Raw genomic sequence first — 27,021 nt, 5'->3', positions numbered from 1 at the left:
TTTTCTAATTTCAGCAAGTCAACATGGCGGCTCCTTAGTTACGAAACTTTGGATTTGACGGAAGCTTACGAGAAAATCATGTAAGTGAAAAATGGCAAATGTTGGGTTTGAGAATTAGAAGATTTAAACAGTTTTTTTACTAGCTTGTAATCACGAAATAACCCATGCAAGCTACGGATTTATTAAGATATTTGAGCTTTATTTAACAGGGAGTAAAAAAGATCAGCCACACACACCAAACCAACCCTCGCTTCAGTATTTTAATGACCGTATTTGTCCTATTAGAATCGAAATAATTCATGGAAGCTAACGCTCAGGATAAAAATCGAATATCACGGCCCAGGCCATGTGTAAATTTCCAACAATCTGTGGCTTCAATGAATTATTTCTTAAATATAGTATACATAAATATTCCGTAAATAAATGTATACATTATCGTTGCCTTAAACAAGGATTATGTAGTACAATTATCTCAACTTTGACATCATTATTATTGTAGCCGAGCATCGATTACTGTTTGTAGTTCACAATCAAAGGATTAAATATTTTAGTTAGAAATCTAAGAGAACTTAAAGATATCAATGAAAGTTGGTATTTAATTGCTCTCTCCTACCGATAAAATTATATTATTTATGAAATCATCACAGTTGCAAAAACATTAAAGAAATATGTATGTAAAAACAGTTAAATGTTAACCCATTATACAAAAATTTAAAATAAAATTATCATACAAATAAAAGTAAAATGCTGATGATTGTTTCAACCACAACCTGTTTATATATATCCTACATGTCAATTGAAATAGGACGGTCTTCTACTGTGTTACTGTTCCAGACCGTATGAGTATTTGGACCGTATGCGTACTTTTTCAAAATACGTATACGGTCGGACCGTACGCGTACGGTCTGACTAATATTAAGAAGTTGGTCAAGTTTATTAGATACAAATGTATATAACAGATCAACATAACTTATATCTCAAACTAATATAAAAAGTTCAATAGTAATTGAAATAAAAACTTAATATTTTAACTCCTGTATTTAGCATGTCAGTAATTCATTAATTGCAGCCCAGTATGCTCATTGAAATTGAAGTTATCGGAAGTAAACATAATGTGGGAGGACAATTGTTATAGAATATTTAGGAACTTTTCAAAAAAATGCATATGCAAAGGAACATGCATGAACAAAACATGTTAATGTAAAAAAAAAAAAATATGACGTTCCTTGTGGTAGCAAGACTAGTCTCACCTTGGGCCAGAATAACAAAATAGGATTCAGATATACAATTAAACAAATATTTAATGTCAATTGTTCGCTTATTTACTTCATCCATCTATTTGTAATAATAACAATTTGTATAACTAAAAATAAAGATTTTAATAAATGATTGTTTAAAGATTAACCCATATGATCTCAAAACATGTCTGGTCAGCTTGACCGTACGCGTATACTCATACGGTCCGACCGTACGCATATGGTCGGACCGTACGAGTATACGCATACGGTCCGGACCGTACGCGTACGGTCCAAATACTCATATGGTCTGGAACATTACCACTAAGCTTGCTGTGTATTTTATTAAGAGAAATATATAATAACAAATCGTTGAATACTATTTTGAGATGACGCATGTCTTATTTTGAAGACAACCAGCATCGTTCTAATTTGGTTTATATCTTGCGGCTCGTGTTGTTTATTCTTTAGTTTTCTATGTTGTGTCATGTGTACTATTGTTTGTCGAGTGTCTTTCTCATTTTTAGCCATGGCTTTGTCAGTTTATTTTAGATTTATGAGTTTGACTATCCCTTTGGTATCTTTTGTCCCTCTTTTATTAAATAAATATGTACGTAACTGACATCAGGGTGTTCAACAAGTGAGTTTTAAATATATAAATTAAAGTGCACATGAAGCAGTGCATTAATATCGATAACTTCTATTTTTTTGTATTTTGACATAAAGTTTCATCGAGAAATATTGAGCCGAAAGCTGATTTTGCTTATATAAAATTTCTTACCTTTTATGTGTTTGTTTGTGCAAAATATTTCCAATTAATCCCTACAGTAATAATAAAATAAGTTACAATTCCATCCGAGGCGGGAACTTGTCGACTGATTTTTTTAGAACGTTTATCTGATTTCTTTTTAGGAGATTATCAAATGATTCTTGCACCAAACTCGGTAAAATTTGACAGACTCGAATTTCTGGAACCTTTGTATTATACTATCTGGATATTCAGGTCCTTTGAATTTTTCCGACTTTGGTTCAAAAATATATTTTATACTTCCGAAATGAAGCATCTTGGGGATAAATCAGCTAAACGTTTTTATGAATCAGTAAATTCCCTCTCAAAATCCAAATGAAAATATGAGTTCGGCGTTATGACGTCGATGTAAGGCGTCAAAACAAATTAATTTAATAGCCTTTCAAGATGTCATAACTATTTGGACTAATATGTATTCAACGGATAGATTGTATGAAATTGTAAAGTTGCAAGTTGTATAGAAAATAAATGCTACCCATGTATTAAAAAAAATGTTACCCATGTTTATAAAAAAAACTAAACTGTTACGAACAATCCTTACGTTATTTATGAAAAAATGGTGATTTATGTAGGTGGGTTTAAAAAGTTATATGACTTTTTGGTTTAAGGAAAATAATGATTAATTATGTAAATTGGTTGTTGTTAGTTGATAACTCAATAAAGAGGGATATGTCCATCAAACACACCAGTAGCAATAAAAAGTGTGTTGGTTTACTGGTGCAGATCACAATCTAGACAATATATTCATTAGTTATACAAATGTTGATAACAAGCGTGATTGGTAAATATTATATATAGTATTGTATCGATTATGAAATAGTCTGATGTTGTCTGGATTATTAATGTATGAAATAAAATACTAAAAAAAACGTTGACTTTATTAAGCATTGTCTTTGTAAAAACAAGGACACAACGTTTGTATTGTACAGTACGTTTTTAATATTGATTGTCTGTTTGTCTATTTGTCATTTTTGGTCATGGTGTTTTTAGTTTGTTTTTGATTTTTGAGTTTAAATGTCTTTCTGATTTTTTTCGCCTCTCTGGTAAATGTATATTTTTAAATGAATTATAAACATTCAGATTATGCTTTCATGGACTAGATTAGTCTGACATTGTCCATGAAATGAGAATTCGAATTCGGGCAATACTGCAAATTAATGTATATAAGTCGTTGTCATATACAAGGATTATATAGTATGTTAATCTCAATTAATATTGACACAATGTGTCTTAAGCCTAGTATTATGAACAGAACGGTTCAGAATCACAAGATCATAAGTTCAAGGAAAAAAATCATACAGCTAGATTAACGCATATTGATTTAATAGTTTTTGTTCATCGATACAAATACACTATTTGAATTAAAATTATTTCATAAACTCATAATATGTTACAACTAGAAACGACAAAATAATTCTGAAAAAATCAACTATATATTGACGAACAAACACCATAAAATCAAAATCATCATGATCATATGATGTCAAGGAAGATTTCAATATGACACAAAACAAAAGAGAGAAGAGAGACAAAAGCAATAGATTAACAACAAAAAAACTAATAGTAACCTCAAACTTACATTTTTGTTTACTAGATGCTCAATTTATTATGATTGTTTCGACCATAACCTGTTTAAATGACTTGAATTGCAATTTATATATAACTTGCGTTTCTGCTATCATGTTTTCGTTAAGCATGGTTTGTATTTTATCAAAAGATATATATCATAACAAATCGTTAAATACAAAATAATGATGACAAATGTTTTCTTTTGAAACAAATCAGCATCTCTCAGGATCAACACTAAAACTTAACGCATGTAACCGATATCAGGGTTTAAAACACGTGTTTCTTTAAAATTATAGAAATAAAAGTGCACAAGGGGCATAACTTTTATATAAATGTTTGATTTTAAGATATATTTCCAACGACAAAATTAAGTGAATCGGCATACGATTATTTTTTTAACATCGTGGGTTAGAAATTGTAACTGTTTTAACATACGTACGGTATCCATAGCAAAGTTGTAAATATTATTATCAAGAATAATAAAAAGTTCTATAACATATTAGTTACGATATTGTCCACCAAATAGATCAATCACAACCTTAACACAATTATATTTGAAGATGAACATTTTGTAAATAAATGATTGATGTTTATATTCAGCGGATTCAAAATTCAAGTTGGAAATTTTACAACTCAAAGAGTATTAATGATCGAAGATATCTTAATGTTTTCGCTTACCGGTAAATTTATAAATTTTTAATTCAAAATTATTCCCAAAACTAATACTATGTTACAACCAGCAATGTTATGTTTTTGTAATTATATATGGTACATGAACAGTCACGTCATGGAAAATATCACTTTAGCCAAAATGCCAAAAAAAGATGCAAAAAACAAACAAGGTGTTAACCAAACCCCTAAAATTAACAGTAACATAGTTTTTATAAAAGGTGATTGTTTCATTAACAACATATATATATCTCAAATTTCAATTGAAATAGAGATATCCTTCTACTATGTTTGTGTTAAGCTTTTTGTGTATATTATCAAGAGAAAACAATCATACTTTTTGAATTTTGATATCAAGTTTAAACGAAAATTTCAAATTAGATGTAAGCTTCAGCTGTACACAACTATAGACACAATGCTTATATTATTGAGTCATTGATAAGGTCTTTGCATCGGAACTAAACACATTTATTCTAAAAACAGTTGTTGGCATGACACGGGTTATGTTCTTCTCATATATGTTATGATGGTATGATACTAAACCCCTAACGGGAAGGATTGTGCCTGATGTTCATATGATGAAATCATAATCTTTCAGTCAGTTTAGTTGAAGTCTGGAGCTGGCATGTCAGTTAACTGCTAGTAGTCTGTTGTTATTTATGTATTATTGTCATTTTGTTTATTTTCTTTGGTTACATCTTCTGACATCAGACTCGGATTTCTCTTGAACTGAATTTTAATGTGCGTATTGTTATGCGTTTACTTTACTACATTGGTTAGAGGTATAGGGGGAGGGTTGAGATCTCACAAACATGTTTAACCCCGCCGCATTTTTGCGCCTGTCCCAAGTCAGGAGCCTCTGGCCTTTGTTAGTCTTGTATTATTTTAATTTTAGTTTCTTGTGTACAATTTGGAAATTAGTATGGCGTTCATTATCACTAGACTAGTATATATTTGTTTAGGGGCCAGCTGAAGGACGCCTCCGGGTGCGGGAATTTCTCGCTACATTGAAGACCTGTTGGTGACCCTCTGCTGTTGTTTTTTATTTGGGCGGGTTGTTGTCTCTTTGACACATTCCCCATTTCCATTCTCAATTTTATTATATTAAATTGTAGCAAATAAAACAACTAATATTGATACACTTTTTTAATATATTCAAAGGGGAAGTTTATACAAAGTTGCATTTTGTGCATATTATACACGACAAACTGTTTTTAGAAAGTATGTGAAAATTAGTAATTTTTGCACTTAGTAGTTTTTTTCACTTGAACACCAGGGCCTGGTTGTTCAAAAGGCTGGAGAAAGTTATCCACTGGATAAATATTTATCCAGTGAATTACTATCCAGTGATTAAATTGTGTTGTTCGAAAACTGGTTAAGGAGTGTCCAGCTATCCACTGGACAAAATGCTATCCGGAGGACATCTCCCATAACCAGATAACTCTAATTTTATCATTCATGCTCTGTTTCATAGTTAAAAATTAAAAGAAAACAGATGGAAAAACATCATCCTTCTCGGATCTACAGTCGTGGGGGGAAAGTGTGTTTTCACTCAATAAATGTTATATCATTTCAACTAAAATCGATATTTATTTTTTTAAATATTACGAGGTACATTTTAACTGTATGAGTGAATTTTATAAAAAAGATACCAAAAGATGTAGAAATATCTGAAGTTTTATTGTTTATTTGGCCATAATTTTCGTGAGTTTCGTTTTCATCGTTTGATGGGTTAAGCACAAAATTAATGCAATTTTGTGTACTCGTTGTTTTCATTGTATCATCGAAATTTCAAATGAACTGTTGACCGGAGATTATTTCATGGATTCGAAGAAGAACTTATTCACTTATCTTCATGCTAGATATGAATGGCAAGTTTCTTTAGGAGCTAAATTTAAACATATTTGAGACAGGAAAACTGGATATTCCCGTATTTAATATTCATGGATTAAAAGTGACATTTTAGCAGACTGTCGAATTTTGATCGAAAATCAGAAGGAACTGTGACAAATTTCAAAGAAATTTGGAAATGTAAATGAAGTTATTTGATAAGTTGTTCATGAATACTAAAACAGTTTATTTGTTGTTGTTTTTTTTTTACTAAATTTCAATATTAAGAACCCTGTGACACAGACGTTAATCATGTCAAGCATGAAGATGTCTTTTGTAGCGTAAAAAATGCAAAACTTTGTTAAGCATGTAATCTCCGCAGAATGGTTGTTTCTTAAGCCCCAGTCCCACTAGACCACGATCGCACCACGCTCACCGCGATCTAAATTAAATTCAGATCGTGGTGAGGTCGCGGTATGAGCTTTCACGATGCTACTACGTCCTCATTACGCTTCTACAACGATCCCGCTACGATTATAACACGTTCTCACCGCGCTTATTCTGCGACCTTACTACGCTTATCAAGATCTTTCTACGTTCATCACGTTCTCACTACGACCATACCACGAGTTATCCGATTGCAACACGATCTTACCACGCTTCTACTGCGATTATAGCACGTTCTTATCACGATTACACTACGTTCAAACCGCGATCTTACTACGCTCTCAGCAATAACGTCAACATCGTGTTCCATATCAATACAGTATCATTCCTTCAGTTCTATTTCTAATTAATACGTAGATTTCTCGACAAAAATACAATTAAGCCACCAAAATCTACTAGAACAGATGGGCGTGGTGTAAGGGTTGATGTAGAGGCAGATGGAGCTCTGAAAGTAACGAATCTTGATCAAGTAGAGATGTCGGCCGACCAATCCGACCTAAATTACAACCTATTGCTGGTCCATAAAGCTGAAATGACGATATTTTAGTGAACGATAGCAGATATGAAACAGATGTGTCACTAGATATAGGAAGATGTGGTATGAGTGCCAATGAAACAACTCTCAATCCAAGTAACAATTTTTTAAAGTGACAATTATAGGCCAAGATACGGTCTTGGTTTACACCGAACAGCAAGATATAAAAGGTGTAAAACCATTCAAACGGGAAAACCAACGGTCTAATCTATATGAATACAAGAAGCATGGTTGAGCCGTTAGAGAAAATGGACACGAAGTCCCAATTACATACAGACAAACAAAACCTGGAGAGAATTAATATATGTTATGGGAAAATGACAATGAGAATAATGGTCGTAGTGTCACACATTACTTTGGTACTAAATTTTATATTTCAAACTGTCTAATTGTATTGACTTCTTTTGTGTACATTTCGTATGCAGCAGGCATATTCAATGTATTCTATACTATTAATGATCTCAAAATTCGCTATGAATTCACATGTCCGAAATATTTGTTTACATCTGAAACATGTAAGATTATTAATTTATATTTGTCAATAACCTTTTAAACTCCAAGCTAAAGCAAACATCTTACAAGTTCGTTATACAACTTTATTCGGTCATATCAGATACACACACAATTTAATTCACCGATAGATTGATCACCTATCGTAATTCTCTTTGATAAACGTAATCAATCTGTTGACGAAATGACCATTACAAACTTTGTTGTTAGCAACGCTATTTGGTATTTAAAGAAAGATAAATTTATATACAGGGACTCCGTTTGGATATGCCAATGAGAGCACATGAACTGCGTTCGGATTTTCCATCGCATTCATATACATTGTTTTTGGTTTAAATTAACTAAGTTGTAACACTGATACTTTATATTTGGACTTTATTAAATGAATTTGGACTTTACCAATTTTTTTATGTTTACTGTATTGAACTGCCGACTTGTGTGTGAATAAAGAGCTAGTACCCCGCATTGTGAATCGTTCCAAAAGACGGAATCCCACTCGAAGCCGTGCTGGCAATATTTATCTAGAAAGATACAAAAACTGTCTTCATAGTAGTATGAACGTAGTCAGGTCGTGAGAAGAGCGTGATGAGGACGGCAAGGGCGTGCTAGAATCGTACTATGGTCATGAACAGCGTGGTATAGTCGTACTGGAAGCGTAGTTTGGTCGCGGTGAGAACGTCATGATCGTAGTGAGGTCGTAATAACGTCGAAATGAGATCGTGGCGCATTTTCTCCGAACAGAATCACGCTTTCGCTACGCTCTCTCTGCGATGGTACAGCGACCTTTGCGATCTTACTACGATCGTAGTGCGCTCTCACTACGCTTCTACTACGACCTGATTTGGCCACGACCGCACCACGATTATTTTGAACATGTTCAAAGTTGGCCACGCTCATCACGATCTTGAAGACCTCACCACGACCGTGATACGACCTTACTGCGATCTACACGATCGTACTACGATCATCAAAATTTGCATTTTTTTCACAGATCGTAGTGCGATCGTGGCCTAGTGGGACTGGGGTATTAACAGGACCACATTTCTACATAAAAATTCTTTATTCAACAGACGGATATTTATGTTTATATTAAATGTTAGTTCATCTTTACCTTCAGAGACATGTATTTTGTTTTATAAATGACGAAGTCGTCGCCCTGGAATGTAAAACTAGGCTATTCGTCTCCAATGACGCTTTTGAGAAAAGTGCTTTCTTTCACGTCCACATTCCTATCAAGTATGGCGTGCCACGTTAACATTAAAGGCAACTATTATCATTGATGGCGAAAATGATTAGAAAAATTTAATGATTTTTTTTTTACCTTATTTTTGCCAAAAATTTGAAATAAGTATGAAATGCACTAAAGGGACGGTCTTTACTCGGAGCATGTATATTTTATAGTTAAAAGGACGGGGGTTGACCTTTTTTATATATAAATAAATATGCATATATGGCGAACTCTCTCCATTAATTGTCTATGTTATATTAAAATGATTTGATGTATTCTTATGCAAGAACATGGGTAAAGCGCGAACAAAACGAACCAGAACTGGACACTTTGTCTGAATGGATCAAAGCTATTCGATCATGCATTCAGAGGCGCATACAAAAACTACGATGTTATATGAGTACAAGAGTTACTAACCCTTTCAAGAATCCTGATGTTGTGGATGCTTTATCCTCTTTGCATGACAAATATGGTGTTCCAGCAGATAAAGCCTCAAATAATATTGTCTTCATATGTAAAAAATATTATTTGCAATGTCTCACAACAGAGCTTGGAATAAATAAAACTACTGGTAACCCAACATATTCTTTATTATCATTTACCAAGGACGAAATTTTACAAAATCATAAATCAATCCTTCTTTCTTTTGGTATCAACATCAAAGAAAACGAAGAAAAGTTACCTTCATTATACTGGATACCTACATTACACAAAACTCCATATAAAGAACAATACATAGCTGGTTCTTCAAAATGTTCGACTAAACATCTTTCTAAAGTACTGACTACTATTCTTTCAGTTAAAGATGGGCTTCAAAAATATTGTGATGAGATATATTCTACCAGTGGTGTTAACCAGATGTGGATTCTCAAAAATTCGAAAGATCTACTGCTTAATCTTCGATCACAATCTTTGCAATTTTGTAGCAACATAAAGACTTTTGATTTTTCTACGCTATACACTACTATTCCCCATGCTCAGTTGAAAGATCGACTTCACCATCTCATAAAACAGAGATTTTTCTATAAAAATGGGAATCGTAGATACAAATTTTTTGTTTTGGGTTCTAATAATTCATATTTTGTGAAGAATCACACTGAATCTTCCAGAAAATATACTGAAGATGATATCATCAAATTGCTGGACTTTTTGATCGACCATATATAGGTTGAGTTTGGAGGATTTATATTTCAACAGACAGTCGGTATTCCAATGGGTACTAATTGCGCAACCCTGCTGACCGATTTGTTTTTGTACTCGTATGAAGCAGAATTCATTCAGAACCTTCTAAAAGACAAAAAGAAAAAGCACCTTGCGACATTCTTTAATTTTACTTTCCGATATATTGATAATGTTCTATCATTGAATAACCCATATTTCAGCCAATACTTACATCTCATATATCCCAGCGAACTTCAAATTAAGGATACTACTGATACCTGAAGGACTGCTTCATACCTTGATCTTTTCCTTAATATTGACGCAGATGGACGACTTCATACGAAAATCTATGATAAACGGGACGATTTCAACTTCCCAATTATCAATTTCCCATTTCGCAGCAGTAACATACCCTCTGCCACATCTCACAATTAATACGTTTTTCTCGTGCTTGTTCACACTATACAGACTTCATATACAGAAGTGTGCTCCTTACACTGAAACTGCTTCAACAAAGTTATGAGGAGGACAGATTAAAATTGACACTCCATTAACTTTATGGACACCATCACGAATTAGTTGATCCATACGATGTGTCTTTGACCAAACTAGCAAAGGACATTTATACACATGGTGGATTGTGGTTTGTCATTACGTCGTCTTATCTTTTAATTACCGAACATGACTTATTCCCGATTGTGACTGTTTTGTTGAGTGTGAATTCGCATTACTATAAGACGTGTTACGGCACTTATCTATCCCAAATTCATGTATTAAGTTTGATGTTATATTTGTAATTCTCATCTGATTTTGTCAAATTTGTTGACGTCTTTTTTAATATATTTATGTGTTATGGTAAAGAAAATTAATCACCGCCTTCATTTAATAGATTTGATTTTGTTCAACGTAATCTGTACGATGTTTTACGTTTGAAGTTAGATTAAAAACAAACCGGACATATTTATATAATATACTTAATTGCTATTAACAAGTATTGCAATGTGCATTGTGTTTGAATTTAATATCAGTATTTAGTTCTATTATAATCTTAAATCAATCCTAATTCTTTCTTATTTTTGAGATATAGTTTTTGAAATGTGACGTCATTTTTGTGCTGTTTCAGAAATTCAAATGTGACGTAATTTTTGTGCCTTTTCACCACCTCGTATGTGACGTCATTTTATGACTTTTAGCGTTTAGGCCTGGACTAAGTCGGGCGTGTCTATTTTCTGTGTTGGTCTTTGTATTATGTATTCGGGTTTTGTTTTCTGTAATTGGTTAAGACTTCAGTTTTATCATTTATATCGTTTATACTCATTTGATAAAATTGAAAGTCAGGAAAATGGCCATTGTTATATCATAGTTCGTTTCTGTGTGTTTATCGTTTTTACGTTGTGTTTCCATTGAGTCGTTTGTTTTCTCTTATATTTGAGTGTGAATTCACATTACTATAAGACGTGTCACGGTACTTTTCTATCCCTAATTCATGTATTTGGTTTTGATGTTATATTTGTTATTCTCATCGGGTTTTGTCTAATGCTTAGTCCGTTTCTGTGTGTGTTACATTTTAATGTTGTGTCGTTGTTCTCTTATTATTATTTAATGCGTTTCCCTCAGTTTTAGTTTGTTACCCCGATTTTGTATTTTGTCCATAGATTTCCGAGTTTTGAACAGCGGTATACTACTATTGCCTTTACTTACAGCAGAAACTCAATAACGAGAAATTCCAAGTCCTATGGAAAAGGCGTTACTAAACATTTCAATAGTCAAATACAAGGATTTTATTAACGGGAGGCGAAATTATGGTTGCCCTGGTAGAGTGTCCATGTGGAAGCTCCGAAGCTCCTATGTTTCAACAATTTAACATCAAATTATGAAGAAGCCAGACTAATAAATATCTCTCTAATTTAGATTAGGTTCTGGTTTCTTTGAACGACACACATGATACAAAACAAACAAACACAGAAGTATAAAGTTCGTTTGTTTTAAATATTGATTATTGTAGGCATTAATGTGGAACAAAATGATTGAATATTGAAAATTGACGTTATTGTGCAGCAATAATAAAGGAGTAGGTTCAGTAAGACCCCTTTTTGGCCCCAAAATATAGCAGTTTTAGAAAATTGTGAAAATGTAATCGTTTAGATATTTATTGAAAAGTAGAATGCTTCTGTTACTTAAATATGAGCTGTTTTTGACAATACAATGCACATATACCGGGTACTAGCATCATTAGATCATGCTAAATTACTGAAATCTCCACAATTGTAGCATTTTAGTTAAATTTTAGACGGTTTCCGTCTTAAATGAAAGTGGCCGCATTCGTGTTCATTCATAATATTGAAATGTAAGTTGTATTTGATGAAAATACATAATATATATAAAGGTTGAGGATGAACGCGGATGCGGCCACTTTCATTTTTGACAAAAACCATCTGAAAAGTGACGATTTTTGGCATATTTGGTAGATTTTTCATATTTAAGCTTGAATCGGAGCGTTTTTAATGACTTAATACGTTAAAATCTTTCACATAAACTAATTGAATCAATTGAAGAAGACACTTAAGCCTTTGGAAAGTGTCTAAAATCTTTCGTTAGATGAACTTGAAAATTGAGGCCGAAATCGGCCCTTACCGGACCAACTCCTTTAATCAACCATGTCACTGTCTAGTTCCGATAAGTGAAACATGGTACATGAATAAATATGGTGCTTGAACTTTATGCCAAATGTAGGTCTGATGATGTCACTTAATTACTCACTAAAATATATTGAAACAATATGATACTACCAAAATACTACCAAAGGATTTCCAAATTGGGAAGTAAAACTGCTATACCAAATATACATGATACATTTGTACTAGTATAAATGTACATTATCCATGCTAACGCACAATCTAATTAAAATAAAGATCTCCGATTTCGTTATACTACATGTACGTTATTACGAAATCGGAGATCTATATCTTAATTAGATTGACTAACGCCAAACCTAAAATGAACACCGAGACACTGCCGGACTCTCATTTTCAATGAATGGTTTGACTAGAGTGGATCATTCATTGAAACCATTTAATGCCGATTTTTCGTGGTATAACCGTCAATTATCTTAATACCATAATTGAGTTAAATGTCCATGTGATTCCGAATTAATATAGAAAGCAATCATAGTATGTGTTTAGTTAATGAATATGATAAATTGACATATTCAATGAAGTTTTATTTTAATTTTTTTTAAAGGGGGGCGTACGCCTATTACGCCCTTACCTGTACCCGCCTGACATTTGTATAATAACTACTTACATTTTAGTTCATAAGACAAAAGAATTAAGACACCATATTCAAAATTTTATTATCTAATTTTGTAAGAGTAACAGTAATAAAGATCAAACAAAAATCGGGGTCAAAAATATCCAATATCCCTGCGACACTAATTATGTGTCATGGTTATAGTGATATTTCTATTATTATTTGTAATTATCCTCTGCCTTTAAGCCGCTCTTTTAAATGGAAACATGTGCCACTTCGTATTTCTTGTCTGAAAATTATTCTCTATATCACCTTTTGTCAAAAATATTCATGAAGTGTGCGCCACTGGACGGTCAAACATCAACATTCAATCAATAATGCCTTCTCTTAAATTGCAATATCATAATGACTAGTTAACATATTCAAATAAATAAAAAAAACTAGTTTATTCTTTCAATCAGATATTCCCTCGTCAAAAACAAACGAATATTGCCTTAAAAATTTAATTGCAAATCACACATTTTTTCAAATGGTAAAAATAAATTTGCGTTGATACGAAATCGTTTAGGCCAGCATGGTTGCAGCTCACAGACAATAACAATTTATAATCTTAAAATTTACATATCATTCTTAAAGGGTATAATTTTATTCGGATTTTTCCTGTGTGAAAGACAATATGCTGCGCGTCGAAAGGATTGCGACTGACTATTCTAAAACACGAAAAAGGTGCACATTTAACGGTTGTAAAAAAATTTTGTCGAGAACTTACCATAGGAAAAATGTGGTGATTATTTTCAAAATATTATCATATCATTACTTACATCGGGTCTCCATTTGCTGATCAGAGAAAGACATAAACTATCCAAATTAAACTGTTGTAAACCATTTGCAAATATTACTGTTTTTTTTTTTTTTTACTCTTTTATCTAACATTTCTAACAATTTTGATTAAAAAGAGAACTGACAAGAATTTCTAATTACTTCTATTGTGCTTTCAACAGTTGGAAAATTCATACGATATGAAAAACAACTCGTATCTAATTTTTCATCAACAGGTGCGTTGGCCTAGAATCTCCTACGTCAAACCTTTTGTGACGTCATGTAATATTTCAAAGTAAAAGGCGTTCTTAAAATTTGTCCCAACTGATTTTTTTCACTTCAATGTTAATTACACAATAACAAACAATGCAACTGCAAAAAAACATATAAGACACATTTTAATCGGTGTGGCAACTGGAATGGCATAGCTTCTGTAAGTAGGTCTTTTCAAATCATGGTAAAGCAAAATTGTTAAAACTTCTACGCTATTTGGCCATTGGAGAAGAACTTATCCGAACCTCAAGACACTGAACAAATTTTGTCCGTGGTTAAGCTATTTTATCCACTGAACTATTTTTGAACAACCGAATTTGTCCAGTGGACAAAAGTTATCCAGTGGAAACAGAATTTATCGCATGGATAACTTTATCCAGCCTTTTGAACAACCGGGCCCATTTCTGTTGGAATGAAAACAGGCCGTTTAAAAGTTCTTAAGTTCTAAGCACTTTTTTGGATTACTTTTTTAACAAGAGCGTTTAAAGATAGAAAAAAGGACTAAATCGATTTAAAGTCAAATTTGCCTGATAGAGTCGAAACATTCGTCTCGTTATAATTTAAAAATCTAAAATGTACAATTTTAGAAAGTTTTTTATCAGTCATGTCAGTACCAAAGTACTGGCTACTTAACTTATTATTTCCACAGGGACTTATAATCTGTTAGCAGAGGTATCGCCTCAATGCTTTATACAGGAAAATTAACACGTTGTATATTGATACGCATCCGTTGATTTTCTGGATTTACCTTTAGCAAAAACACCTAAAGTCGAATAGTTGAAAGCCAGTGATGTTTAAGAACCGAACCAGTTATAAAGATTCGTTATCTATCATATCATGGTAGTACCGAAGTACTGACTTCTAAAATATACACTATAAAGTTGATGCGTCCGAATCGCTTCACGATTTCAAATATTCGAAGTACTGACCACTGAGCTGATGATACACTTGTTGAATAATAGTCGTCCAGCAGAGGTATCGACCCAAATTAAAAAGCAGGAACTAATCAGTCGGCTGTTTTGTACTACTAACTGTCTATGAAATTCTAGTGATTTGAAATAAATGATGTTATTCGTGTTTAAAAAAATAAACTGGTAATTGTAATCGTTATGTTATCTGTTACAAAGTTGTAACGACAAATTAACAACTTGTCTAGGCGGGGGTTATAAAAAAACCTCTAATTGATGTGACTTATATGTGTGAGGAAAAAATATATATTAATTGTCATCTAGTAGTGTTAATGCAATACCACATTAAAGAAAGCTATTGTCCATCAAAAAGATCAGTGGCAATAAAAAATTATGTTGGTTTACTGGTTCAGATGGCAATCTAGACAATATACAAATGCATTAGTTCTGGTGATAAAAAGTGTTTCTTGTAAATTTATAGTATTTTATAGTTTATGAAATAGTCTGATCTTGTCTTGATAATATGTATCACAAAGAATACTAAAAAAATCCACAGACTTATTAATATATTGTCCTTTGAAGAAAAAACAAGGACAATACGTTTTATGATAATAATGTATGTTAATCTCAACGTTGAATTTATTGTGGTTTTAGCCGAACATTTGTGATTGATAGTTTATCATAATCATAGGATTGAAAATTCTAATCTCGTAATATAAAAAGATACACAGAAGGTTTCTTCTATCGATAAACTTAAATTATTTTTCATTAAAAATTGTTATTAAGCTACAACAAGAAACGTTACATGTATATAGATTATAATTTATATTGACGATCGAAAAACACCAATATCAGGGAATACACTATCTATATACAAAAGTAGAAAGATACGCGAGAAGACACACAGAAGTTGATAAAAACGATCATTGAAAATGAAAAAAAGTTTATGATAAAAGGCGTTCAATTGATAATGACTATTTCAACCACAACCTGTATAAGTTTATTAAATGTAAAACTGATACATAGTTTTTCTTCTGCCATGCATATTTTATCAGGGTAGATACATGATAGCAAATCCTTAAATACGAAGATATAATGACGTATATTTCTTATTGAGTTAATACATATATTTTGTCGATATCAGTGTAGAAAATCCATGTGTCTAAAAGCACAAATGGAGCAATGCATTACGTTGAAATTTTTATTTTTTGTAATTTTTATTTTGATACAAAAAAATCAAAGAACACATTACCTGAACATTTGAATGTTTCAGGGTGCGTAGAATTCAAAAATAGATGCAGGCTTTTATAAGAATTGTATATGCAGGTAGTTTTTTTCATACCAGTTTGGTTCTTTTTTCTAGATTAATGAATATATTAAATAAAAGCAATTGTTACGTGGATGCAGAGTTGTCTCATTGGCACTCCCACAACATCTTCGTATATTATACAAAATAAAAGCAGGAACCCTTGTGCCAGTCGTACTGAAACGATTACGTCTTATGTTTTACAGGTGATTTTAAATATACAAAAACTGTCACATGTAATCCTTACGTTATCTATAACAAGTTTGAAAGCAATAACAAACTAAAGAAATATGTTGTCCTTTAAACAGATACATGTATGTCACACTAAAAATTCTGTAACAAAGTTAATGAATCGGTTTTAGGACAGCGGTATACTACTATTACTTTATTAAGATCGTAATTGAAAATAAATATACAAATGCACGTGTTATAAAGCTGTGGATTTATAATCTTACTTAGTTACATTATCTATTAGGCAATGGTATACTCGGACATTATATCGATATAAATGCATGTCATACATTGCGTAGGCCATGGTATACTCTGACATTTTCTCGATATAAATGAATGGCATAAAATGCGTAGGCTATGGTATACTCTGACATTATCTTGATATATATGCATGGCATACAATGCGTAAATTATGGTATTCTCTGACATTACCTGTAGATTATCAATACTGTCCTTGTCAAAAACTTGGTTTATACGTAGGTGACTGTGAAGTTTGTTTATTTCAACGGTGACGCTATTGTGTTTGTATCCGAACATATTTTGGATGGTTCGGTTACATAATAAAAACAAATCAATATTCAGGTGATAGAACTAAATTATTTCAGAGACTTCTATTATATATATAAGTATTGGCGGTATACATTGTAAAATGGATAAATTTACAATTGTTTTACCCATCATTTTTTTTTCTTTCAAATAAGCAATACAATAGATATACAAGTAAACATTTGAGTAATATACACTCCTACTAAACTGATGTTAAAACCAATTACAGATGTTGACAAATCCAATCAAACCGATAAAAGAATAATAGAAACGAAGTCTATTATATTAATTTAGTGAGCAGAAAGGACGATTCATAACGAATAAGTCATATAAAATTTAAAAAATCACGAGATATACCAAGGAGTAAATCACAATAACTTATACTTTTAAAGTTAAAAGAGTCCAGGGAAGATTAACATCAGTTGAAAACAAAACACGATCTAACATTAAAATTTATTTTTATAAAGTTCAATCTGTTTTTCCGTTAGACCTGATACTTTTAACTTTTACTTGTGAATATGAACGCCATACATTTTGGACAAATATGATCTGTTAAACAGATCATTGACATTAAATTTTATTTTGTTTGAATGGTTCAAATTTGCCCAATGTATTAAAATGAATTGGTTATGAAACTTGATGTATGACATAACTCGAATATGTTCTACTAAAAATAAACACAATCCCTTACTCGTTTTTTCGGATTGTTACATAACTGAACGTATTTATAACCGGATTTTAAGTTACAAAACAAAATATTTCTAAATTTGTTTTTTTAACTTGTCGTCGCTTTTATTGTAGATTTATGTAAAAAATAATATTAAGTAGCTTATAGCTATACACAAAACGAAAACGCTATTGTGTAGGGAAATACCTAGTCTGTGACTCGAGTAAATGTATGACATAGACCACATTAAAATCTCGAAGATTATAAAACCTTCTGCATTTAAAAGAATAAAAACTTGACCATTGTTGACACACTCGTGTTTGCAAATATATTTTGTCTAATATTAACAATCATTGTTTTTTGTGATAAAGATCAGAATGTATATCAAAGTTTAAAAATACAAATGAATATAATAGCAAAATGTTTACGTCTACCTATGAAATGCAGTTATTTGAAATTTGAGATTATTTCAGACATTGGCGTTTTCTTTTTACCAGAAAATATACAATTGTTAAACATGTTAAATATAAAATAGTATAAGGTATAGTTTTGAATCCCTCTGGTATCTTCCGTCTGTTATATGAACAACGATTTTTTGTTTTATTTTACTTTCTATCAAATTTGTTGTTGCAGAAAGGCATTTTTAGTGGAACCTTTCAAAAATAATAAAGGAAAAAAAAACAAACAGTAATAGTATTTCCAATGAATAAATGAAAACATTACAGAAAGGCTCATATAAATCATAACTACATATGCCATTTTAAATTCCACAAATTTCTCTCAATGAAATATCGAACTTCTGATTGTTTTAATATTCACAAAAAATATGTCTAGAATAACCTTGGGTTTGCTAGGTAAACTAACAACCAAATGTAAGAAAGCAATATAAAGAAAATTTTAAGTGTGAACACGAATCATAAAAAGTCGTAAAATGACAATGAAACATAACATCCCAAAAACTAAAAAGTCAACACTTTCAATTAACTCGTTATGTATTGGATTTATACAATCAGCCAAACTTAATCAAACCGATTGTCAAAAATTATGAATGGATAGAACATATACTGGTAAAGATGTATACTCAACATTAATTGATCCAAATATGAAAATGAATTGCAAAAACTTTTACTATTGTATTCAATGACAAGGTTCTTGACTTTGGACAGACACACGTGTATATGAACATGATAAAGGTGTTAAAATCAGTTTTAAGATCTCCCAATCCTCTTTTTAAAAATCTCAATCTGAATAAATGGAATAAAAAAGTACAAATATATAATTTCCGACAGAGAGAGGTAAACTTACAAAGTTAAAATTTACAATAGATGGAAAGTGATAAAAATATTAACATACAGCAAAGTCAAAACAATACTGTGTTGAAATTTCTTTAAACATTATTTGTATTCGTTTTGTTGAAAAGAAAACACGATATGTAAAATCATTTGTACTCTTACAGCAGGTAACATTTCATGACAGTATATAATTTACATTAAAAAATGTGATAATTTCATGTAGCTTAGACTAATTTTCTTTTGTGTTCGTTTTACCTTTGAATTAAATGTCACATCATTTTTCTAATGAAACCAACCTTTGTACTTTTAACATGACACTGTCAGCTAACAGATAATTAAGTTAACATATTTTTTCTAGACAAAGTAAAATTGACAGACCTATTAGGAATCATATGTTATTAACTTGTTATTCCGACTCTGATAATTGTATATTTTTTCAACAAATAATTGTTTTCCGTCTGTAGGTTAATTGCTGTGTAATATTACTTATTGAAATAGAATGCAACATATATTTGAATGGTAGGTATCACTTCGAAGAATGTCTACCATTTCCAGGTATAAATGAAATACCTGATCAAGATCTTTAAAAATAAATTGAGTGGGATTTCTGTAGTAATAAATAGTATCAATAAAACGGCTTCAAACGACAAACATTGCTTTTGTCATATACAATTCTACGTTCAGTTAATTTAAGACTAATCTATTCAATGAGTATATACTTTTAGTGATTGTTTCACCACTTGATTGTTTGGTAAGCGATCAGTGTCAGATATTTGTATCATGACGAAAAGGTATGTCATGCATTGTGCAATACGCGGTCGGCCTGGATGATTGGTAGGAAATAAGGGGAACCACTGCAAACTGAGGAAATATCGGTTATGAACAGACGTTTAGCGTGGCCCTTCATAAGGTTGTAATCTACATGTTTACACGAGTTAGCTAAGTAATTTATGTGTGTAACCCGTTAACAGAATCTGTGCAAATATAATATGATAATGGGCACAATCGTAAAAAACGATGAATGACCGAACGTGAACATACGTAATGATCATGGCGAGACAAATAGTACATGTCAAAACTAAAATTAAGCGTTTTAAACGAAAACATATAATTGAATCTAATACGGAGACAGATTTGGTGTTTTATCACTTGAGGTGACATGAAAGACATACAAAATGTGATATAATTTAAAAGAAAAGAGACAAGCATGGTGATACATTAAACAATAAGCGGAAAATAATCATGGCAGATAGCAACCAACAAATAACACTGAATATTACTAGTACACAAAATGTATATAAAAGTTCCTGGCTTGGGACAGAAAAGAATGCTTTGATGATTTGTGTTATCAGTTTATACATGAATCGTTTATATAAAAGAGGGACGAAAGATATCAGAGGGACAGTCAAACTCACAAATCGTAAATACACCGACAACGCCATGGCTGAAAATGAAAAAGTCAAACATAAAAACAATAGCACACATGACACAACATAGAAAAATAAAGATTAAACAACACGAACCCCATCAAAAACTAGGGGTGATCTCAGGTGCTCCGTTGTAATCAAGTATACAAGTCATAAGATAAATTTCAAGAATTTTTCGTTTTGATACGAACGTTATCATAGTAACTTGTTTCTTCCATTTTGGCCCCATTTCTTTTAGATGTTTTTACTGTCCTCCCAATTTTGACATGATATATCACTTAAACATGTTAAGGCGAAGTGTACGTAATTAAACTACACAGTGGTTTTTTTTTAAATTTCACATATGAAAAAATTACACCAGAAAATAAAATAAAAAAAGGGGGTAACCGTTTCGTTTTTGAGATACGAGCCGTTGAAATTAACAACATGACACTCCAAAAACACAAAGGATATATAGGGAAAATCATCAAAATTAACAGATATTTTTACATTATCAAGATTTTCAATTTTGTTGGTCAACAAACAGATTTTGTTTATAAATTGATTTACGATTCAAAAATGAAAGACGAATCCATCGGTGCAAAGAAAGTCCTTAGCAACCGTGCTAGTTTTTACGCTACTCCTTGTTGAATAAAATTGAGAATGGAAATGGGGAATGTGCCAAAGAGACAACAACCCGACCAAATAAAAAACAACAGCAGTTTGGTTTTTTAGCCGGAACATTAAAATTATACAGCGACGTCATTGTCTACTGCAACGTCGCCACAACTTCTACGTCGTAACTCTATTATACCGTATAATGTCGTAGCAATGTCGTGCGTGTATATTTATACCCATTTTCCTATGTATTACAAATGATCTAGCGTTACAAATTGATGAGGAAATAAGCTAACTAATTTTAAAGAATATTTCTGTCGCAAAAGAAAATACAAGTTTGTAAATAAATTTACAGAAAATGAAAGAAATTTACCGTAGACTTTAATTTCATCTTTTCTACATTAAAGTGATGTCCAAACTTTTTTTAATGATTGTATAGATTGTTCAATTCTGTTATGAATCAAATATCGAGTTTGAATTTGTCCCTGTTAACACAGTGTTGTCAGAATGAATGGATCGGTTAAGGTATACACCTTGTTTTCAATCTTACTTCTGCATGTTTGTATTTAAAAAAAAAGTATATACACCTTGTTTTCAATCTTACTTCTGCATGTTTGTATTCAAAAAAAAAAAGTATATACACCTTGTTTTCAATCTTACTTCTGCATGTTTGTATTTAAAAAAAAAGGTAGACCTATTTTCTGCATATTATCATTCCTGCATGGTTTTAATCTGAGGATTTGCACACAATATAGTCTACATTATAAACTTATTTTATTAGTCTTGTTTACACACATGCTCATGATCGACACATCTCTGCCAAAACATATTTTATTTTACAAAATTTCCCGTCTCGATCACTTTCCTTGTTCTTTAACTAAATGACAAAGGATGATGTAATTTTTGCTGAAATGAAGTTTCAGTAACATAAGAAAATATGTGTTTGTTCCATGCATTATTTGTTAAAAATCCACACACAAGGATTAAAATTTATTGATTGATTGTTGGTTGCTTAATGTCCAGTGGCCAATATTTCATGTATGTTGAGGACGAGAACAAGTTAACAATAAATACAATAGGAAGTTTGTTCATAACAGAGGCCATCTGGGATGATGGTCTGGGAAATTTGGAGTGCCACTGGAAAATGAGGGTATATTGGATAGGACCAGAAATTTTGCCGAGCAACAGTCCACCTACGCAACCGACAAATTATAGTTGTTGCAATGGTTCTTAACGGGCATAGAGCGTGGCACTCTCTTTACACGAGGCAAAACATTTACACCCATTCTGACCGGACGTGACTGCGAGCTTAATACATCCCGCACAGAACGGACGCCCCACTTCGGCAAGTGTTTTACTGCCGGTCGGGAGAAGACCAAGTGAACATATTGTGTTTCCCAAGTCCCCCTTGGGGTAACACGGATTTAAACAATAACCATAATGCCTACTATGGCTCTTCAATTATTTTAGTTCTTATACATCCGTGGCTTAAAAATGTTCTGCCTTTAGTGTCCCTTATCTAGATTAATCTAGAAAAGCGCTTCGGACGCTTGAAATTTAAAACGTGTTGATTTCATTTAATCTTCAGAATTTTTTAGACCGCAATGAGGTTAAAAAGAAGGACTCGCTTATGTATACATTTTAACAAAATAGAAAAGATCAGAGTATTTGGTATAACTTCCCGTCGCAGATATTTCATACATGTATATTCAAAATGAAAACCTACACATTATATGATCCTTTTGAGATCGACATACCTAGTGCAATAACGGCCGGAACATACCCAGTGTTATGCAATAAAATTTGTATAGGGAAATGCTTTAAATAGCAATGAATATAGTGTGATACCTGAAATTAACTGGTGTAAAATTAATGATATAAGAATGCGACCTTATGAGAATGTATCATGTTCGATGCTTTGAAAATTTACCTTATAAAATGTTATAAGAATGTAAGCAATAACTATAAACAACCATACTGTTTTCAACAATTAAAGGGACAAAAGCATAACGTGTAGGCCACAAAATACTCAGCCGACATGAAAAATGCGAAAAATTTCAACAGCCTTATTCATAAAAAAAATAGTTGTGAAAACCAAATACCATGTAGTGAAGTGACAGACTTGATCCAAAGTGAATATAACAACCAGTAAACCATTAGTCCAATAATACAAGACTTTGGAGTTTAAAATATTTTACATTCAACGATTTTTATCGGATGTTTTTTTTTTTGGGGGGGGGGGGGGTAGGTGGTCAACGTTGATAATTATTAAAAAAAGAAATATCCGATAAAAAACGTTGACTGTAAATGATATGAACCTCCAAATTCTTATATTTTTGGACTAGTACATGTACACCACAGACTTCTCAATTCTTGTATTATCATTAATTGGTGAAAGCCTAGAGCTGACCGAGTGCGATATCTTCCTGGATAATCATTGAGGTCGTTTAAGCATCCCTTGCAGTAGACTTCGGTTAGATTAAAAAAAAATCTTAAAAATGCTATCGAAATTTAAAAGTCAGAACTCATTTCACCTCTCATTCCACTAAACATTAAATTGCATTTACCAGTGTCACAAAACTTTCCTGACCTCTTAATCTGCCGTAGAAGATAATGATTCGTGGTAGTCTGTTTTTAGGAGCCAAAAGATGTACTAGGAAGTAAATTGCAATTTTCTTTAACTGTAATAATTTATTCTACTCATTCATAATCTTGAATTGAGACTTTAGAATAAAATAACTGGGAGTTGAATGATTATGATGATATAGTTTTTACTTATTCTAAGATAAATGTTTAGAGTGATCACTTTTTAGTTTACTGAGTATTTTTTGGGGACCTAATTTGTTTATTTTCCGTCTTTGTTCTTCCGACTTAATTAAGTGTTGCACTTAAGTGGTCAAATTATCGATTCTCTCGGTATCGTCTTATTTTTTAAAAGGGATTTAAATCATGTCCTAAAATTTTCATTTGCACAAAATACGAACATGTCAACGTTTTTTTAATCTAATAATTAATTTCACACGTCATTCATTAATTGTTCGTAACCTAAAACTTTATGTGGAGTACTGTGTGTTTTCGTTCAAAACTACGGCTTTTTAAAACGATATTGTTGGGTTTAAGGTTTCATTTTAATTAATTTGATATCAATGGAAGTAGTATTGTCACATGTGTATTTGTTTATAATTCTGTTGTGAGGCGGTTGATATCAATATAGGTTTTACACGAAATGCCTTCCATGTCCCACGCGTCTAAAGCAAAAACAGTCTGCACGAAACAATAGAATACTGTGATTTCTAACTGGAGTAATTCAGATAATTTATCATGATTAGGTTTTAAGATAGCACATGCGTGCTTGTTGAATTCATGATAGACCGCACGAAGTAGTTTCTCCTTCGTGTGTCCTTTCTTGGAGTAAGGGAGATAACTTGTGTAACTAACGTCGAACGTTATTGATCCCGTATTCCGCTAGAGGCGTGAAATTACGTACACTTCGCCTTAAACGATCATTACTTCACACAAAAATTAAGTTATAAAGTGTTATACACCCAGGTATTAATGGCATAAGCCAAATTATGTACGATGCTTTTAATTCGGATTTTTTTTTAATACTCTTCAAATTTTAAATTGATTTGGCCTTTCAACTGATTTGATTTGGGCACTAACGACGAGTCATATGAAGACGGAAAATCATTTTAGCGGTCTAAAATATAAACTACTATCTAACAAAGTATAAAACTATTGAGCCGATGCCACAGCTTGAAAGCATTTATTTCTCAACGGTATGATACGCCCATTAGTCAGCAGTGACAACATGAAAATGTATCTGTTATATTATGTAAATAATGTTAAAATCATTTTTAATGGTCTTCATAATTGATTTGCGTTCCATCCTGTATGATTGGAGCATCAGTAATGAGTAACTTCCTCCAATTTCCTTAAAATAAATACAAATAAATTCCAATTTTATCAGCTGTTACCTTAAGTTGTATTAATCAGTCCTTTTTGTAAAGTATAGCAAAGTTAAAACGAAGCAATACATGTTTATTAACACGATATTCAATACTTAATTTCTCATTGACTGTTTCCTTTTTAGATTAGCAGCGAACAGTTGAATCGACACATACACTTTTAAAAAACACAAATTTAATGAAAAATTGTAGTGCAATTTCCGATACATTTATATGAAATTAATCAAAAATCTCTTGTAACAATCATTAATTTTTTTTCAAAGAATGCATCACGATTCATCATAATGACCTTGCAATGTGTATGTAACTTTTTCAAATACTAGAATGAAAAAGAAATATAAGACGTACAGTATGAGTTGATTAGTTTTGTTAAACATCGGCATTCAAAGTTTGATTACAATGGAAGTCGTTTGTTGATCTTCATAAGGATTTTCTTATCCCAGGAGTAGATTACCTTAGCCGTATTTGGCACAAATTTTCGGAATTTGGTCCTCAATGCTCTTTAACTTTGTACTGTTTTGGCTTTTTAACGGTTTTGATATGAGCGTCACTGATGAGTCTTATGTAGACGAAACGCACGTCTGGTGTTTTAAATTATAATCCTGGTATCTTTAATCACTATTATATTTCAAACATAGAATTGATGTTCTATAAAGAAACGAAACCAACAGTAAAAGTATAAATATAAAAGCGTGATCATCAAGTAGTCTTCCCATACAGAAAATATACAACTATTGATAAATATTTAATTATTAAAATTTACAAATATAAATGAATGCATATAATAAAATGAAAGCGGCAACTTAGTTGATCATGAATTCAAAAAAGTGATCTTTAATCTTTACACTACTTTCTCAGGTTAAGTGGAATGTTTGCACCTGTTTAAACGTTTAAACCCACTGAATTTGAATGCAACTGTTCTAACTCAGTTCAGTGGTTGCCTATTGAACACAATTAGCCAATCAGAGGAAGAATTAAGTTTAAACAGATAAAAATTACTTTGAACAGGCAACACAACACTTGCAGTTTTATGTTTATAACGAAAGCAGAAACAGAAGACGGTCTTAAAACATATTCACACTTAATTGTGAACATCATTTTGAAAGTATTTCTGTTCAATTCATGTGTATGTTCTTGTCAGTGTAAACGTTGTGAACGTTGTGAAAGCCTTCAACAATACATATGAACAAGGCAATTTATAGCTTTCAACATCTTGTTCATTTCTGATACTTTGTCCGAGCTCGACTTTATTTTGTGTCCGTTTTTGGTTTGTCGAAAAAAGCTTGTTTAAGGTTCTAGACTTTCAAATATGTATTCCTAAAGAATGTCAAAATGCACATCTGATGCAGTGAAATTGAAACTATTCATGTATTTAATTCATTATAAAGAATAAGGTGTAGTTGAAAACATCCATGACTTTGATCTCCAGTGGAGAGTTAATTCATTAAAATCAGTCGACATCTTTTTTTAAATAGTGATCATATAAAGGTATTATACATCTTTATATTATCATACCTCAGTTGTTAAACATCTAAATTTAATATGAATTGCACGCTTGCACTGGTCGTTCGGTATGCAGTATATAGGTCGTGTACATATTATTATTTTGTATAGGTTATTTCTTGTACAAAAACTTTATACAAGTAAGTAATAACCTGTACAAAATAAAAAAATGTACACAACATATACAAGAAAACGCAAACATATTATACATTAATACGGGATATATATATCTCGTATATTTCA

General features: G+C 31.8%; 1 protein-coding gene across 1 annotated transcript in view; it reads left to right on the top strand.

Moving 5' to 3' along the window:
* The window catches only part of LOC139524156 (growth hormone secretagogue receptor type 1-like), a 71,822-nt gene that overhangs the window by 2,520 nt on the left and 42,281 nt on the right, over nt 1-27,021 (top strand). Inside the window, exon 2 of the mRNA XM_071318765.1 lies at nt 15-80. The gene's annotated coding sequence lies outside the window, so the exon portion shown is untranslated. The remainder of the gene's footprint in view (nt 1-14; nt 81-27,021) is intronic.

The sequence above is a fragment of the Mytilus edulis genome, chromosome 5 (assembly GCF_963676685.1).
Source record: "Mytilus edulis chromosome 5, xbMytEdul2.2, whole genome shotgun sequence".
Classification (NCBI taxonomy): Eukaryota; Metazoa; Mollusca; class Bivalvia; order Mytilida; family Mytilidae; genus Mytilus; species Mytilus edulis.
This window is presented reverse-complemented; position numbering and strand designations above follow the sequence as displayed.